The 14,644-nt window shown below is 49.4% G+C and overlaps 1 protein-coding gene and 1 long non-coding RNA gene across 3 annotated transcripts in view; one reads left to right on the plus strand and one right to left on the minus strand.

Moving 5' to 3' along the window:
* Positions 1 to 14,644, plus strand: part of LOC309840968 — a 215,419-nt gene that overhangs the window by 164,275 nt on the left and 36,500 nt on the right. The window lies entirely within an intron of this gene.
* The window catches only part of LOC309841229 (uncharacterized protein), a gene marked incomplete at its 5' end in the record, with an annotated part of 32,300 nt that continues 28,061 nt past the window's right edge, over positions 10,406 to 14,644 (minus strand). Inside the window, one exon of the mRNA XM_082684157.1 lies at positions 10,406 to 12,925. The remainder of the gene's footprint in view (positions 12,926 to 14,644) is intronic.

Consider the following 14,644-nt stretch of genomic DNA (forward strand, 5'->3'; position numbering starts at 1 on the left):
GTATGCTTATGAGTATTGTTTTATTAGAAAAGACCCACGTGAACAGCCAGATGAACAGGAGTAGGAGACCAGGTGTGGAAGAGCTCAGAGCACAAGAGCTTCTGGCCCGTGGCATCGGGGTGTATTTCCCTCCCTCAGCCCCGCTCCCCAATCAGGCAGTTCTCTGAGCCTCGTGGTTCAGAGTTTTAATGGAGGTTTTATTACTTAGGCACACTTGATTAAATCGTCGGCCTCTTGATTGAAATCCAGCTCCAGCTTCTCTCTCCTCCCCGGGAGATCGAGGCTGCAAGTTTCGGCCTCCGTCTCTCGAGGTCAGTTTTCCTGAAGATTAGCCCAGCCCTCATTCTGAAACTACCTCGTTCCTCCCTGTGAGTCACAGCCTTAGCATAGACTCAGGTGTGGTTGAAAGAAGCCAGAGAGAGGCAAGTTACGGATAACAAAAGGTCCTCTTAGCATTCAGGAAATTCCAAGGGTGTTAGAAGCTCTGTGCCAAGAACCGGAGGACAGAAACCAAATCTTTTTTTTTTTTTTTTTTTAATTTGAACACAACCTTCCTAGTTACTGAGGATCCAGATGCTGGCTGCCATTGGGAGAATTGCGACGGTGGTAGGGGTTGGTGGCTTCCCGGGGCTGGGGGAAGTTGAAGAAGAAAACTGGGAGGAAGACAGGGTCAGAGATGACCTTTAGGTAGCTAGAGGTCTGTCCCGAGGAGGAAGAGGCACTGCAGGGAGGAATCTGGACCAGGAGCAGGAATAACAGGGAACCAGGTTTTGGCGGGAGATTTCTGGCAACAGGTGGGCTGTCTTGGGAGGTAGTGAGCTCACAGCACTGGAGACATTGGAACCAAGCTGAATGCAAGTTCCATGTGAGCAGGGACCCAGGTGTGAGCTCTGCTGTATGCCTGGGACCTGGAGAAGTATCAGGCAGAGAGTAAATATTTGGTAAATATTTGTTGAATGCCCATTTGTCAAGTCTAGAGAAGCTAGATTAAATACAGGAAGGCACAGTCCAGTGAGAAATCCTTCGAAGCTCCTACCATATCCAGCCATTGTGCTGTTTGCTGGTTTTTTGTTTTTGTTTTTGTTTTTTCCTGAGGCCAACAACAACAACAAAAAGGGGGGGGGAGAGGGCGGGGAAAAGGGAATCTTATAAGCTCACAGTTAGTGGAGAGAAAGACATTTATATCTAGAAAGAAGTTCAATAAAGAACAATGCAGTTCCCAGTTAAAGATGGCAAGTTGAAACCATCCATTGGTTTGTGTCTCCTCAAACCCCATGAAAATGGCAATAAAGGGATTTTATTAAGAGCCGTGGGCCCATCCGTTCAGAGGTGAAAGGCAGATGGAAACTTCTAAGTAAAGATAGTGAACTGAACACACACAATTAATTTTGCTTTTCTTGAAAACCTTACCAGAGTGACTGTAAAGTTTTTGAAAAGTCAGAAACCCACGAGGATGGAGAGAACGGGAGGGGCAAAGTCAGCAACAGAAGTATGGAAACTAGAAGGCGATGATGAGGGGACCTAGCGGCCTGGAACCACTGAGGGGGAAGGAGCTGAAAATCCACTCCCTCCTCCAGCCCCTCCACAGTCTCAGGTGTCACTGGGAGTGGAGCAAGGGAGGGAGCTAAATAACGGATCTTGGTTGAAAACAGAGAACTTTGATCTCTGGGTCTCCTCCCTGAATTTGTGCAGGTGGATAGTTGCTTCCCCCTGGGGGCGGAAAACTGAGATTTGTTCCCAGAAATGGTAAAATAGAGGCTCTTGGATGGGGATACCAGGTTGAGGATCGATACCACACTGAAAAAAAAGGGGGGGTATGAAATGAACGCCTATATATAGGGCACCGAGAACTCTGCACCCCCATTCCTAGAATGTGGGTGGCGAGGACTTTACTCTCTGGAGACTCAATGGGGGAGGCCTCGGAAGTTTTCTCGGGAGAATCCCATCAGCTCAAGACGGAAGACTTAAAGATACAGATGTTGGGGGTTTCCCAACTGAACAGCCAATCACCTACATGAATCTCACTGTCCTCAAGTCCTATTCGCCTCCTAAGACTCCCAATCAGCATTTGGTGCTCTACTCTTAAATTGTTGCTGACAACTAAGGATTGCGATTTATATGGGAAAGTGGCCAATGTGACAGATAAGGGCAGAGACAAACGGAAATAAGCAATTCAGCAGAATGACATACTATGCAGGAAGAGGAAAACAGTAAAGTTACCACCAGTATCCTTTGCGAGATAAGTGGAGATAATTACAGGAAATAAGAAATGGATGCTCTAAAAAAGGACAAAAAAAGAGTTTGTGTAAATTAAAAATACGATAGCAGAAATGAAAAATTCAACAGACGCAGAAGAGGATAAAGTCTAAAAAGTCTCACAGAAAACAGAACAAAGAAGACAAAGGCAGAGAAAATAGGAAAGATAAGGAAATTGAAAGATAAGGAAACCTGGCCGCTCCAGTTGGGGAGTTAGTGACTCTTGATTTTGGGGTTGTGGGTTTAAGTTCCCTGTTGGGTTCAGAGATGATTTAAAAATAAAGATAAAGGCTTGGGGCTCCTGGGTGGCTTAGTGGGTTAAGCCTCTGCCTTCAGCTCAGGTAATGGTCTCAGTGTCCTGGGATCAAGAGCCCCCCCATTGGGCTCTCTGCTCAGCAGGGAGCCTGCTTCCCTGCCTCTCTCTGCCTGCCTGGCTGCCTACTTGTGATCTCTCTCTCTCTCTGTCAAATAAATAAATAAAATATTAAAAAAAATTCTTTACAAAAAAAAAAAAAATTGAAGGTGTAACTCAGGGGGTCCTCCACGTGAATCAAAGCGTTTCTGCTAAGAGAAAACAAAAAGGAGGAAGTTGGGAACTAGCTGGAGCTGCTCCAGGCCTGAAGGGTTCAAGTTTCCCTATGGAAAAGGCCCACCAGGTGCCTGAGAGTGGGAACGTAGCTACCACTAAGGTGCAACGTTGTGAAGTTTCAGGACACCGGGAAGAGTCTGTAAACTTCCTGCAAAGGATCCGACATCAGATGGCATCCTTGTAGTCCAAATCATGTGCCCTGTGATCTACCAGAAATTAGGATATAAACACATAGTCAGAAGGGGGATGGTGAGAAGTTGTGTGTGTGTGTGTGTGTGTGTGTGTGCGCGCGCACGCGCAAGCATGCGCGCGTGAGAGAGAAAGCAGGGAGGATAGCCAGAGCCTTATTCTACATAGTGGGAAGTCAATACATAATGCCCAAAATGGAAAAACAAAGAAGTAGCAACATAAGCACATTTTAAAGACAAGTGGAGGTAAATATCCAAAGCATTACCTAAAAGCAGTAAGAGTAGTTAGTTGCCCCTCAGGAGGGGTGCCTTGCCTGGGGTGCACGTGTGGTGGGTGAGCAGGGGATTGCTGTTGTGTTTTGTTCTGTTTTTAATACTGAACCTGGTAGAAGTATGTAACTCAATTATGTACATTATAGCATTGACAAAACCCTAGAGCTAAAAAAAAAATTGAGTGTATACATTTTGTTACATTATTATACATTTTCTTATGTCTGTAATCTTTCATGGTAAAAATGTTTCAAAGGGAAAACCCCAGGCTGGGGATTTCTGTGGGTTGGAGCTGTCAGACAAGCCTGTGGAAGGGGGTTCCTCCAGTAGAATATTGAACTTAGAGCAGAGTTCTATAGGTTTGGGGTCGGGGAAGCAGGAAGACTTTGGGGGAGGAGGGAATGGCCAGAGCAATGGCTCAGGTAGGTTCTGAGGCAGGCGCGTTTCCTAGGTTCTTTGCTCTGATTGAGTGAAATGCCACCTACCTGTACTTTGCTCACAGGTGGAAAATAAGATAGATTGTTGGGGAGACTAGAAACCACGAAGAGGGATCTGGACTTTACCTGGGGGGCTGGAGCAACTGGATTTTGCCTTTGGTGTGTGTGAAGAAGGTACACAGTCCCCACCAAGAGCAGGACAAAGCCATTGGAGAAGCTGGAGGCAGGGAACCAGCCAGTGACTTTTCAGAAAAATGGTGATAGGCTTGGGTGATGGCGGGGGGAGATGGAAGGAGGGGAGGGGAAAAGCAGCCTTGAAAGCTGAAGAAGACAGTGGTGATGACTGGAGGGAAGAGATGGAGGAAGGAGCCTGAGGGGAAGACTTAGAGTCCGAGAATGGAGTCTGGGAAGAAACAGACAGCAGGAGAGGAGCTGCCGGAACCGGGAAGGTTTGGCCGTATGCATGGTAGAGCGAGGGGCTGACTCCAGCACGGGCTGCCGTCTTGGCGGTTGCAATTCTAGAGGAGATCTCCCAGATGGTAAGACAAAGTCCACCATGACAACTGACATGTGTTTTGGGCTTTGCACTCAGAGTCCGTTCTCAGACCTGGTCTCATTCAGCATTGCCTGGTGGGGAAGGCAAGCACCGTTCTCCTCATTTTACCAATGGGAAAACTGAGGCTCCTAAGAGGTTAGATAACTTAATTCCATGAGCTCACAATCAAAACTCATCTTTTCCCTCCCAGTTCTGTAGCTTGCCCCAACCCATCCTAGTAGATGATAGTAGGGGCAGTTGCCTTGTGGAAGGACAGGCATGGAGGGTCCGGAGGACTGGGTTCCCCTGGAGGGGATGCAGGAGAGGCAGAGGAGGAGGGGGGTGGGGTAGCTAGCAGACAAGAGAAGGAAGTGGCTAATCCCACAGGAGAGGAAGCTTGGGCTTCCAGATGATGTTAGTGGTAAAACCATGGGCAAATGAGGTGTCCTGGGCCCCTGCCCTCTGCCACGTGCTGCGCTCAGCCCCTCACTTGCCTGTGCTGGCTCCTTGAAGTAGGGGAATGAAGCCCTTTCCAAGGCCATTTCATCAGCGGGTGGCGGAGCAGGGATTTGAAGCCAACCATCTCACCCTGAGACCTGGAAGCCCAACTCTGCCATGTCCAAGGCCTCGTGGGGGACAGGAACCATCGTTTTATTACTAGAACATCTTTTTAGGGGCACCTGGGAGCATCAGTTAAGTATCTGCCCTCAGCTCAGGTCATGAGCTCGGGGTCCTGGGATTGAGCCCCATATTGGGCTCCCTGATCAATGGGGAGTCTGCTTGTCCCTCTCTCTCTTCCCACCCCATGCTTGCTCTCCCAAATAAATAAATAAAATCTTAAAAAAAAAAACCCAAACCCCACATCTTTTTAGTATTAAAAAGATTTCTTATTTACTGTTTACCCAAAGTAGGGATGGTCATCACACGAACAAGGAAAAGTAAATTGTTATTGACAGACAGTGGAATATCCCATCCCCTCCCCCACCCCCAACCTTCTGTGCACTCAGCCTAGTGAGGGCAGGACTAGGAGGGAGGGTCCCAGGACTGCCTGGGACCCTCCAGATGAGGGGACTTAATCCGGAGACCCTAGGTGGGTTTTAGAAAGGCTGTAAATCGTCGGACTGGCATATGAAGGTTTGTGTGTCCATACATTTCCCTCTGTGGGGCCAACCATCCCTCAGAAGCTGATCAGCCCCTGACACCATCTCGCAGCCCGGCCAGCTTTGGGGTGTGGGGCTGCCTGTGCAGAGCGGAGAGTGTGGGAGAGAATTCGTCAGGGCGTGTGTGCACGTACGCACGCACGTACGTTTGTGAATTTCGTGGTGTGACTGTGTGAGAGCCTTGTTTGGGATTATGAACCGCATGTTTGTGGAGAGACAGTGGTGTATGTGGTGCCTGTCACTCAATGTGTGTGCAGGTGTGTGTGTTCATGTGTACACGCGTGTGAGTCTGCATGTCGATGAAAGTGTGGGATGTCTGTTATGTGATTGTGAGTCACTTGTGAGACAGCAGATTTATATAAACACGTGTGTAAGTTATGTGGATTTGTCCGTGGATGGAAGTGTGTGGTGGTATATGTGGGTATGAATCTTGTGTCGGGCAGGTAGATTTGTGTGTGTGTGTGTGTGTAGTGGCACCTGGGAATGAATGAGTACATGGGTCCAGGTGTGTAAGTGCATTCTGTATGTTCTGGGAAGGAGGCACATCAGGGATTTGGGCCATTTTCCATCCCCTCCCCCAAGCTGTCAGGTCCTGCTCTCATTTGGGTCTAGAACGGTAAGTTAGAGAGAGAGGAGAACATCCTTTCAGCTGCCTGTCACCTGCCCAGGGAACAGTGACAAGAAAATGTGCTTGTTTATATCCAAATACCTTAATAACCATCAATTTCACATGTGTCGGGGGAGGGGCGGGGACAGGCAGCGTTCAAGTTGAAGGACACACAGATATTAAACTCAGTGTGCCAGTTAATTCGGGAGTCCCCAGGCCAGTGGCTGCTGGAGCCAGACTCCCAGGCCACCCAGAGATCTTGGAGCACCATCTCTGTTTTCACTCCTTTCTCCCTTACATGCCTTTTAAAAGAGGCTTGGAATAACATTAATTTATCCGAGGCGTGCATGCCATAAGTTACTTTTTTAATTATTATGATCAAAATATTGCTTAAAATTGACGCCAGCTGCATGTGTTTCTGTCGGAGATCATAATTGCAATTGTAAATTGGGGAGCAGCTCGGAGCCGGGAGCTTCCCTGAGTAACGGCCCCGATACCATTATAGAGAGGTGGATAAAAATAAACCGGCAGATCGCACGGCAAAAATACGCCAGTGCGAGTTAAAAGGATAATTAGCAGAGCAGAAAGGGAAGACGCCAGGCTCCCCGTTCAGAGGCTCCCTGTCTGAAACTGGGTACTGTGTGGGGGTGGTGAGGTCAGGGAGAAGGGTGGTGGGGAATGGGGAATAGGGGTGATGCAGAGTTGGGGTCTGGTGGGCAGGTGGGGAGTGGGAACTGGGGGGGAAGGGTAGCCGTGGGAGACTGGGATGGGGGGAGGGGTTGGAGGAGGGAGAGACAGATAGCGGGGTTCCCTCTCTGGACCCCAGTTACTCCTGTAAACTGGAGACAATAAAAACACTTATAATGGTTCAAACCAGGTGAGGCATGTGACAGATTTCCAGAACCCACAAATTCGGTATCTGGATAAAGGGTTCGTTACTGATGCGACTGGAGAGACTGGGTGTTTTTTTTGTTTGTTTGTTTTTACCTTCTGGGTCAGGAACTAGTTAGGTTGCCTTTAGAAAGAGGCTGCAGGGCTGAGACCAGAAGAAGGTTTCTGAGACCACAATGGCTAGGAGAACAAACCTTGGGCTTCTTTCATTCCTTCGTTCATTCGACAATGTTGACTGTTCTGGACCCATTCTAGGCCTTTGGCGAAGGTACAGAAGGGAGGGAGCGCCACGGCGGTCCCCACCCTCGTGGCGTTCCCATTGTAGTTGCCCATAAACAAGGAACATAATAAGTAAACACTGTGATTTTATAGAAGTAAGTTCTGAGGGCCAGTTACTTAACCCAGCACTGCACAACCTGCCTGACTTCGTGGAACCTGCCATTGTCCCTGTAGTAGTACTAGAAATCACAATAGCTCGCATTTATGTCACACCTGCCATACGCCAGACACTGTTATTCTAAGCACTTGTGGGTATAGTAAGCTATTTAATCCTCAGAATGAACCTGCGAGGCAAGGAGAAAATTATATTTTAAGGCCTGTGGGGTAGACCCATGAAGCTGCTGTCCTTTGGCTGGGCCATCCTTCTGTCCCTGCTTCTGCACCGTCCGTATCAGCTCTGTGTCTCTCTGAGCGTGAATTTCCATAGCTGAGAATGTGCCCAGCACACGAGGGTTGAGAAACTGCCTGGGAGGTTCTCAGCACAGAGTGTGGCTGGTAAGCAATGTTCACGATATGCTTGCTTTTGTTGGGGAGCAGTACGCCTTGACAGGGGCGTGTCTGGAGACTGGCTGGGAGCCGAGAGAGGGGAGTTCTCACCCATGAACCATTAACCAGGCTCCTCCCAGAGGGGCTCAGGCGTATGAGTCATTGGAGGTCACTGGGGACACATGGCCTCTGAAAGGGGGCAGGTCTTTTTTCCTGGGCTGTTATCAAATAAAGGCCAAATCAGGCTGAATCGAGGAAACACTTTATTTGAAAAGACAACCGCAGTGGGAGGAAGGAGCCTCAGCATCTCAAGGGTCAGACAGAAAGGACTTTTTTCTTTTTAAATAGAGGAATGTAAATAAGACAGAAGAACCAGACAAGGGATGGGACAGCAGGTGGTCTGGATGGGAAGGTTCTTCTCTGAGGTCAGCCAATTCCTGGGAGAGGTGGTTAAACAGAGGGTTTGTTCCCAGGTGCTGAGGCTGACTCAGGCTGTGGGGGGTGGGCAGGGGGTCAAAGTCTGGGGGAGAGCTGTGGGCCTGGTCAGGTCCCGTGAACAGGCATTTTGTTTGGATTGGCCAGTGGGCACAAATAGTTTGGCTTATCATTTATGAAGCAGAAAGAGGCAGTTTGCAGGTGTTGTGTCTGGCATTGTCCTAGGTAAACAAGGGGTCATCTTTGAGTCTGATCTAAGCCATAGGGGGAAGCGTGGTTTTCGGCAGTGAGCCTTTTCTGGGAACCCAGAAAGGTGGGAGATTTCTGTACAATTGCTGTTTTCCAGGAACGTAGAACTCAGTCAAAACACTGTCACTGACCACGGCAGGTCAGGGTGGGTGACGGAGAAAGGAGGCCGGTTGGTTGGTTCCTGATTGCCCTGATCCTCACTTTGGAGGGGGTCCCAGGTCGGGGACATGATGGAGGGCGGGAAACCATGGTGCTGGGCAGTTCACGGTCTGCTTGGCCTCCCCATCCTACCCCCCTTTGGTCCAGGTGGATGACAGTGGAGGGGTGGGAACTTGGGGGTCTGGGCCCCTCTGAACCGCGCTCCCTGTTTGTCACATGAGCTTCCCTGTATAACAGGAAGAGGAGGAGCTCTGCCCCCCGGGTCTGAGCAGAAGGCGAAGGTGAGAGCCCAGGTCCCGCCAGGTCAATGGACAGCCAGCTCCGGGCCTTTTCCCTCCCGCATCCCTTCCCAGCAGCTGCCCCGAGTGCCGGGAGTCTGCCCTGCACTTGTCTGTGGTGCAGGGTGCAGGAAAGCCGAGCTGGCGCCTGGAGGACAGATGGAGGGGCGCCCCTTTGTCTACAGAGCCCCCTGCACTGGGCTGGCTGCCTCTCCACCCCGTCCTCGTCATGCGTATCTGGCTGTGCCAACTGTGGGTTGTTTTAGGGCGAGATGGATGCCTCCCTGCAGGGAGAGGGCAGGAGAGGAGCCTCGCCCCCTGCTCTTTCTTCAGGCTTCGCTCTCCAGCCTGAGCTGGCCCTGTCTCAGCTGCAGCCGCCTCCCCCTTCCAGGCCACTGTGGTACCAGCCGCCTGTCTTCCTGTCGCTCCCGGTGACTCCCTAATGACTATAATCAGGGTGTGCGCTGAGAAGCAGGGGGGACAGCGAATGGAGAGTGCTTCCCAGCCACCCAGTCCATTAGCGGGGCAGCACTGGAGGCAGAGGACCGGGAGGGGCTGGGCAGGAGCCCCTGTCTCCCTCACCCCTTCTTCCCGTCCCTCTCCCAGCCTCCTGCTCAGAGCTCTGCTCTAATTATAAATGGTTTGACAACTTTAGGCCAGGCCCTGTAATTAAAAATAAAGAGGAAGACAGGCAGCATTGTCTTCTAACGACGCCTTTAATTGGTGGAGTTAATTTTAACGGGGTGGCTTGGAGGAGGGAATTCCAGAGTTGGGGCTCTTGCTGATATCCCCATAACGCTCACGCAACCCACTTACCCATCTGTCTCCCCGCCGGAAGGGAGCTCCGCAGGGCAGGGGCTGTGTCTTTATTCGTTTTTATGCCTCGTGCCTGGCACACAGTAAGCACTTAATAGATATTTGTGGAATGAACAAAGGAGCGAATGGCCTGCTGAGAGGAAGACAAGTGTCTTCACGAGTGTCTAAGTGTGGTTTTTCCCCCCACTTTCTGCCCAGAATTCTTACTCTTAGAATCGTGCCTTTGGGCTAAGACATTCTTCTAGTCAGGGATGGTGATTTGGAACCAACAGAAAGAAAGCCACTCAGACCAGCTCAAGAGACAGGTGGGGTGTTGGAAGGGCAAGGAGGGGGCGCCTGGGTGGCTCAGTCAGTTCAGCATCTGACTCTTGATTTCTGCCCAGGTCATGATCTCAGGGTCCTGGGATCAAGTCCTGCCTTGAGCTCTATGATCAGCATGGAGTCTGCTTGAGATTCTCTCTCTCTCTCTCTCCCTCTGCCCTCCCCACCCTTAAAAAAAAAGAGGGTGGCATGGGGGGGGGCTCTCATAGGTCCCCCGGGGCAGGAAGGGAGCTGCGATTGGAACAGGGGAGATCAGGAGAATCAGGAACCCAGCCTCACCCCATCTCCTGAGGCTTCCCCACCAGCCAAGACTCCTCCCCAGGGTTTCCTGTCTACTTGGGGACCAGCCCCTCAGAGGGAGGGGACAGCTTTTCTCTTTTAACTTCAGCTCAGGCCGAAGTTAAATCTTTTCTTTGGTTCTCCAAACATGGCCAAGGACAAGCTGCTACTTTCAAATTTAACTGCATTTTTTGAAAAGATGAAGGGTAGGAATAGAAATACCACCAGCAGAATCAATTTACTTGAATGCTAGAAATCCTGCTTGCATTCAAGTAACGGGCTAGTATGGGCTCACATTTCTAAATTTCGAATCACACGAGGAGCTCACCGTAGCCTCCTGAGAGCCTGGACCATTCTAAACTCCATCCCTCAGGTGAGGTCCCCACGAGGTGCTTTGGGCGGAAGTCACAAAAGCAAAACTGCCTCACTGTTTGGGAGAACCCTTTAGAACAGAGCAGTCACAGCGTAGACACTCTGTTAATACACGCCATCCTATTTCCCACCAAGTGGAAACAGTTCCGCAGGCTGGCTTAGTTTCTCCTAGGAGGGACAAAGAAGTCCCCCCAAAGACAAACCTTTCTATAAATCAAGCCCCTTGGATCTAATCCTCCTCTCATGCCCCATCCCCCAAGCCTCATCCTTAAATCCTGCTGGTATCCTAAGAGGCTAAATAATGTTTTTGAGATATTAAGCTGAAATGCAAGGCAGGGCGCCATGCACCCACCGCATCAATGGCACCCATGCCTCCGGGGAGAGCAGCTAGAGCCTAGAACAAAGAAGTCAGTTGAGTTGTGGGATGGATTTGCCGGCTTGAGGCAGACGCAGCTACAATAGCCTATGAACAGAATGATTTTGATTGGCAAGATCTAGAGCTTAAGACAGAAAGTTTAGCTTTAAATTCCAAGAAGGCTTAGCTGATCACTGAATTTTTAAAACTTAACCTTAGGGTGTTTAGGGAGGTGGTAGGTGCTTAAGCACCGATTGAATTAACCTTTCTCCATGTGCAAACATCTATAGGACTGAACCTTTATTCTCATTCGGGGCTTTTAACATTAGATTGAAGCTTTAATGAGGGATAGTAGTTAACATTGTGCTTACATAGTAGCTCACTGCAAATGAAGCACCGGGTTGAGTGTTTGATGTATCTCATTTAATACACTGAGCAGCCTCTTAAAGGGGTCTTGGGGTTTTCCCCAGGTTACAGATGTGCTCCTGTGAATTGCCTACTGCTGTGCCTTGTAACAGTGCCTCTCTCTCTTCAAATCAGTCTTGTGACTTCTCTCTTTCACTGTGGCTACTCTAGTCCAGGTTATCTTGGGTGCTGTTCTCTAGGGGAAGCTCTGTTGACATTTTGTGGGCTTGGGGAGACCTGGCCTCCCTTGTCCTGAGGCTTCCTGGGAGAGGTGATCATTTCCTCTTTCCTGCTGTATCCAAGCCTGCACACACTGATTTTTGTGCTTTATATGCAAGGCTTTACTATCATTATTTGGGTATGTTGGTCCCTCTTAATTGCTCGCTCCATGAGTAGTGGGTTTTTTTCTGTGTCTCTGGCATCAAGCAAATGCTTGGCACAGAGTAGTGATCAAGGAGCATCTGGAAATAAAGGACTAAATGAATGTGTGAATGAAAACACAGGGCAAGGACTTGAGGGTAGTTGCCGAACACACAGGATAGCACTCCTTCCTAGGAAGCTGCAGAGCCCAAAGAGGTGGAGAGCCAGAGTTTAGAAGGAGCAGTTGAGCTTCTTGTCTGTCCCCCCTGCCCCCAACTTTCACTTAGGAACCAGAATGCCAGGGGGTGATAGAGGCCACGGGGTGAGCCTACCCTGCCCAAGGCAATTCATGCCCTCTGTCCCCGCCCCTTTGGAACTGTCAGAACATCGTGCACTGGCAGGGGATAGACAAAGCAGAGCAGGAGGGGACCTTCTAGAACGAGAGGGCCTGAGATGCCTTCCCGCTGCTGCCCCTGCTGGTTCCTGGCCTGTGGCTGGCATCCAGGAAATCCAGAGTGCCCCCAGCCTGCGAGAGGAGGGCTGGTGGGAGAAGTCAGGGCTAGCAGGAGAGGAGCACCTGCGTCATCGCAGGTCACCCCACCCACAGCGACTTTAGTGGCAAAGGTTGAAATGGCTGCCTGAGGACCACGGACAGCGAGCTAGCCCTCAGGGTTACATAGACTTAGGCATCCCGGGGAGGAGCAAGGGTAGAGAAAATCAGAAGCCCCAATAGGGACGTTGAACTTTGAGTCTGGAACCAACTGCCTGTTGACCCTAAAGAGACTTAACTTTTAAAAGGGAAGCGACTCGATTGCCTTTACTTGGCGAGAGGAAACGATCTCTGCTCTCAGTAGAGGTAGGGCTTCAGAGCTGTGTTAGTTCTCTGCCGCCGCGCAACAGATGATCTCAGCACGGGTGCCTGGTGCACCAATGACTTTGGTTATCTTTCACGGTACGTTAGGAATCCAGGGAAGCCAAGCAGGTGAAGCTTTTCTCTGCTCGGTGACTACTGCAACCATAGCTGAAAAGCCCAGTGGCTGGGGTTCCCCTAGGGCCTCACTGGCTCTGCTGCTCTGCTTCTGGCATGGTGCGCTTACATGGCTGGAGAGTTGGTGCTGGCTGTTGATGGGAGGGCTCATTCCTTTCCATGTGCGGTCTTCATGGGCTTGCTTGGGTATCTTCATGACACGGCAGTGGGCTTTGTCCGGAGCGAGTAGTTGAGAGGGACAGAGAGAGAGACAGACATATCTAGTTATCATCTAGCCTTGAAAGTTACCTATGCATCTTCACATCCTATTAGTTAGAAGTAAGTCACTAAGTTTGGTCTACATTTTGAGGACATTTGCTTTTTTTGAAAATTAATGTATTTCTTCTAGCGAGAGAGAGAGTTCACACAAGTAGTGGAAGGGGCAGAGGGAGAGAGAGAATCTCAAGCAGACTCCCCACAGAGCACAGAGCCTGAGGCAGGGCTCCATCCCAGGACCCTGAGATTGTGACCTGAACCGAAATCAGGAGTCAGAGGCTTAACCAACTGTGCCACCCAGGTGCCCTGAGGACACTTTAAAAAAACCGCTACAAGAACGGAGTTCCATTATAGAGAGATAAAGAGAGTCATGTTTCTGCACACCTGTTAGGAGTGTGTATGTTCCATCCACCCTACATGTCTTTCTCTCTCTCTTTTTCTCCCCTCCCTCCTTCCCTATCCGGTGGAGAGAGAGAAAGCACATGAGTAGGTATGTGCAAGCTGGGGGAAGGGGGGAGTGGAGAGAGCCAGAGGGAGAATTCCAAGCAGGACCCATGCCCAGCGTGGAGCCTGATACAGGACTCGATCTCATGACCTCGAGATCATGACCTGAGCTGAAATCAAGTCAGACCCTTAACTTACTGAGCCACCCAGGCACCCCCATCCTATATGCTGCTTGATCTGACCTTTTCTGTCCACCCCCACTGCCACTTCCTTCGGGTGGCAGGATCTCTCGCCAAGACTATAACCGTCAGGTTTCTCTGCCTCCAGCGTGTTTTCCACCCAGGGCCCAGAGCACATTCTTTCTCAAATGCAGACAGACCACATCACTCTCCAACTTAAAATTGCTCCGTGGCTTACTTTTTGTTTTTATCGACGTATAATTCACAAACCATAAAACTCACCATTTTAAAGTATACAATTCAGTGTGTTTTTGTATTGTCACAGAATTATGCAGCTTTCAGCAGAATCCGTTTTAGAAGATGTTCATCGCCCCAGAAAGAGACCAGGTGCCCATTTGAAGTCACATCTTTAGTCCCTCAACGCCCCTAGTCCTTGGCCACCACTCGTCAACACTGTTCTCCGTAGATTTGCCGATTCTGGGCATTTCATCTAAATGCTGTCCTATAATACATGGCCTTGTATGTGAGTTCCTTCACTTCACCTATTTTCAGGGTTCATCTGTATTGTAGCATTAAATCGGGACGTCATTCCTTTTTATGGCTGAATAAAATAAAATAGGCATGGTACGGATAAACCATATTTGGTTTCTCTATTCATTAACTGAGGGACATTTGGGTTGTTTCCATTCTTTGACTGTTATGAGTAATGCTGCTATGAATATTAGTGAACAGTTATATATGGACACATCTTTTCAGTTCTCTGAGGCATATATGTAGGAGTGGAGTTGCTGAGTCATATGGGAACTCTACCATCCTGGTGGGTGTAAAGTGGTGTCTCATTGTGCTTTTGATTTGCATTTCTCTGATGGCTAATAATGTTGAGTATCTTTTCATGGGCTTATTGGCCATTTATATTTTTCTTTGTTTATTCAAATCCCTTGCCCGTTTTTAAATTGGTCTTTATGTCTTTTTACTGCTGAGCTAGAAGGGCTTACATCTCTATTTATATATGTAAGGGGTTTTATGTATGTATTTTCTGTATCCTAGAGCC

This window comes from Mustela nivalis (genome assembly GCF_964662115.1).
Source record: "Mustela nivalis genome assembly, chromosome: 9".
NCBI lineage: Eukaryota > Metazoa > Chordata > Mammalia > Carnivora > Mustelidae > Mustela > Mustela nivalis.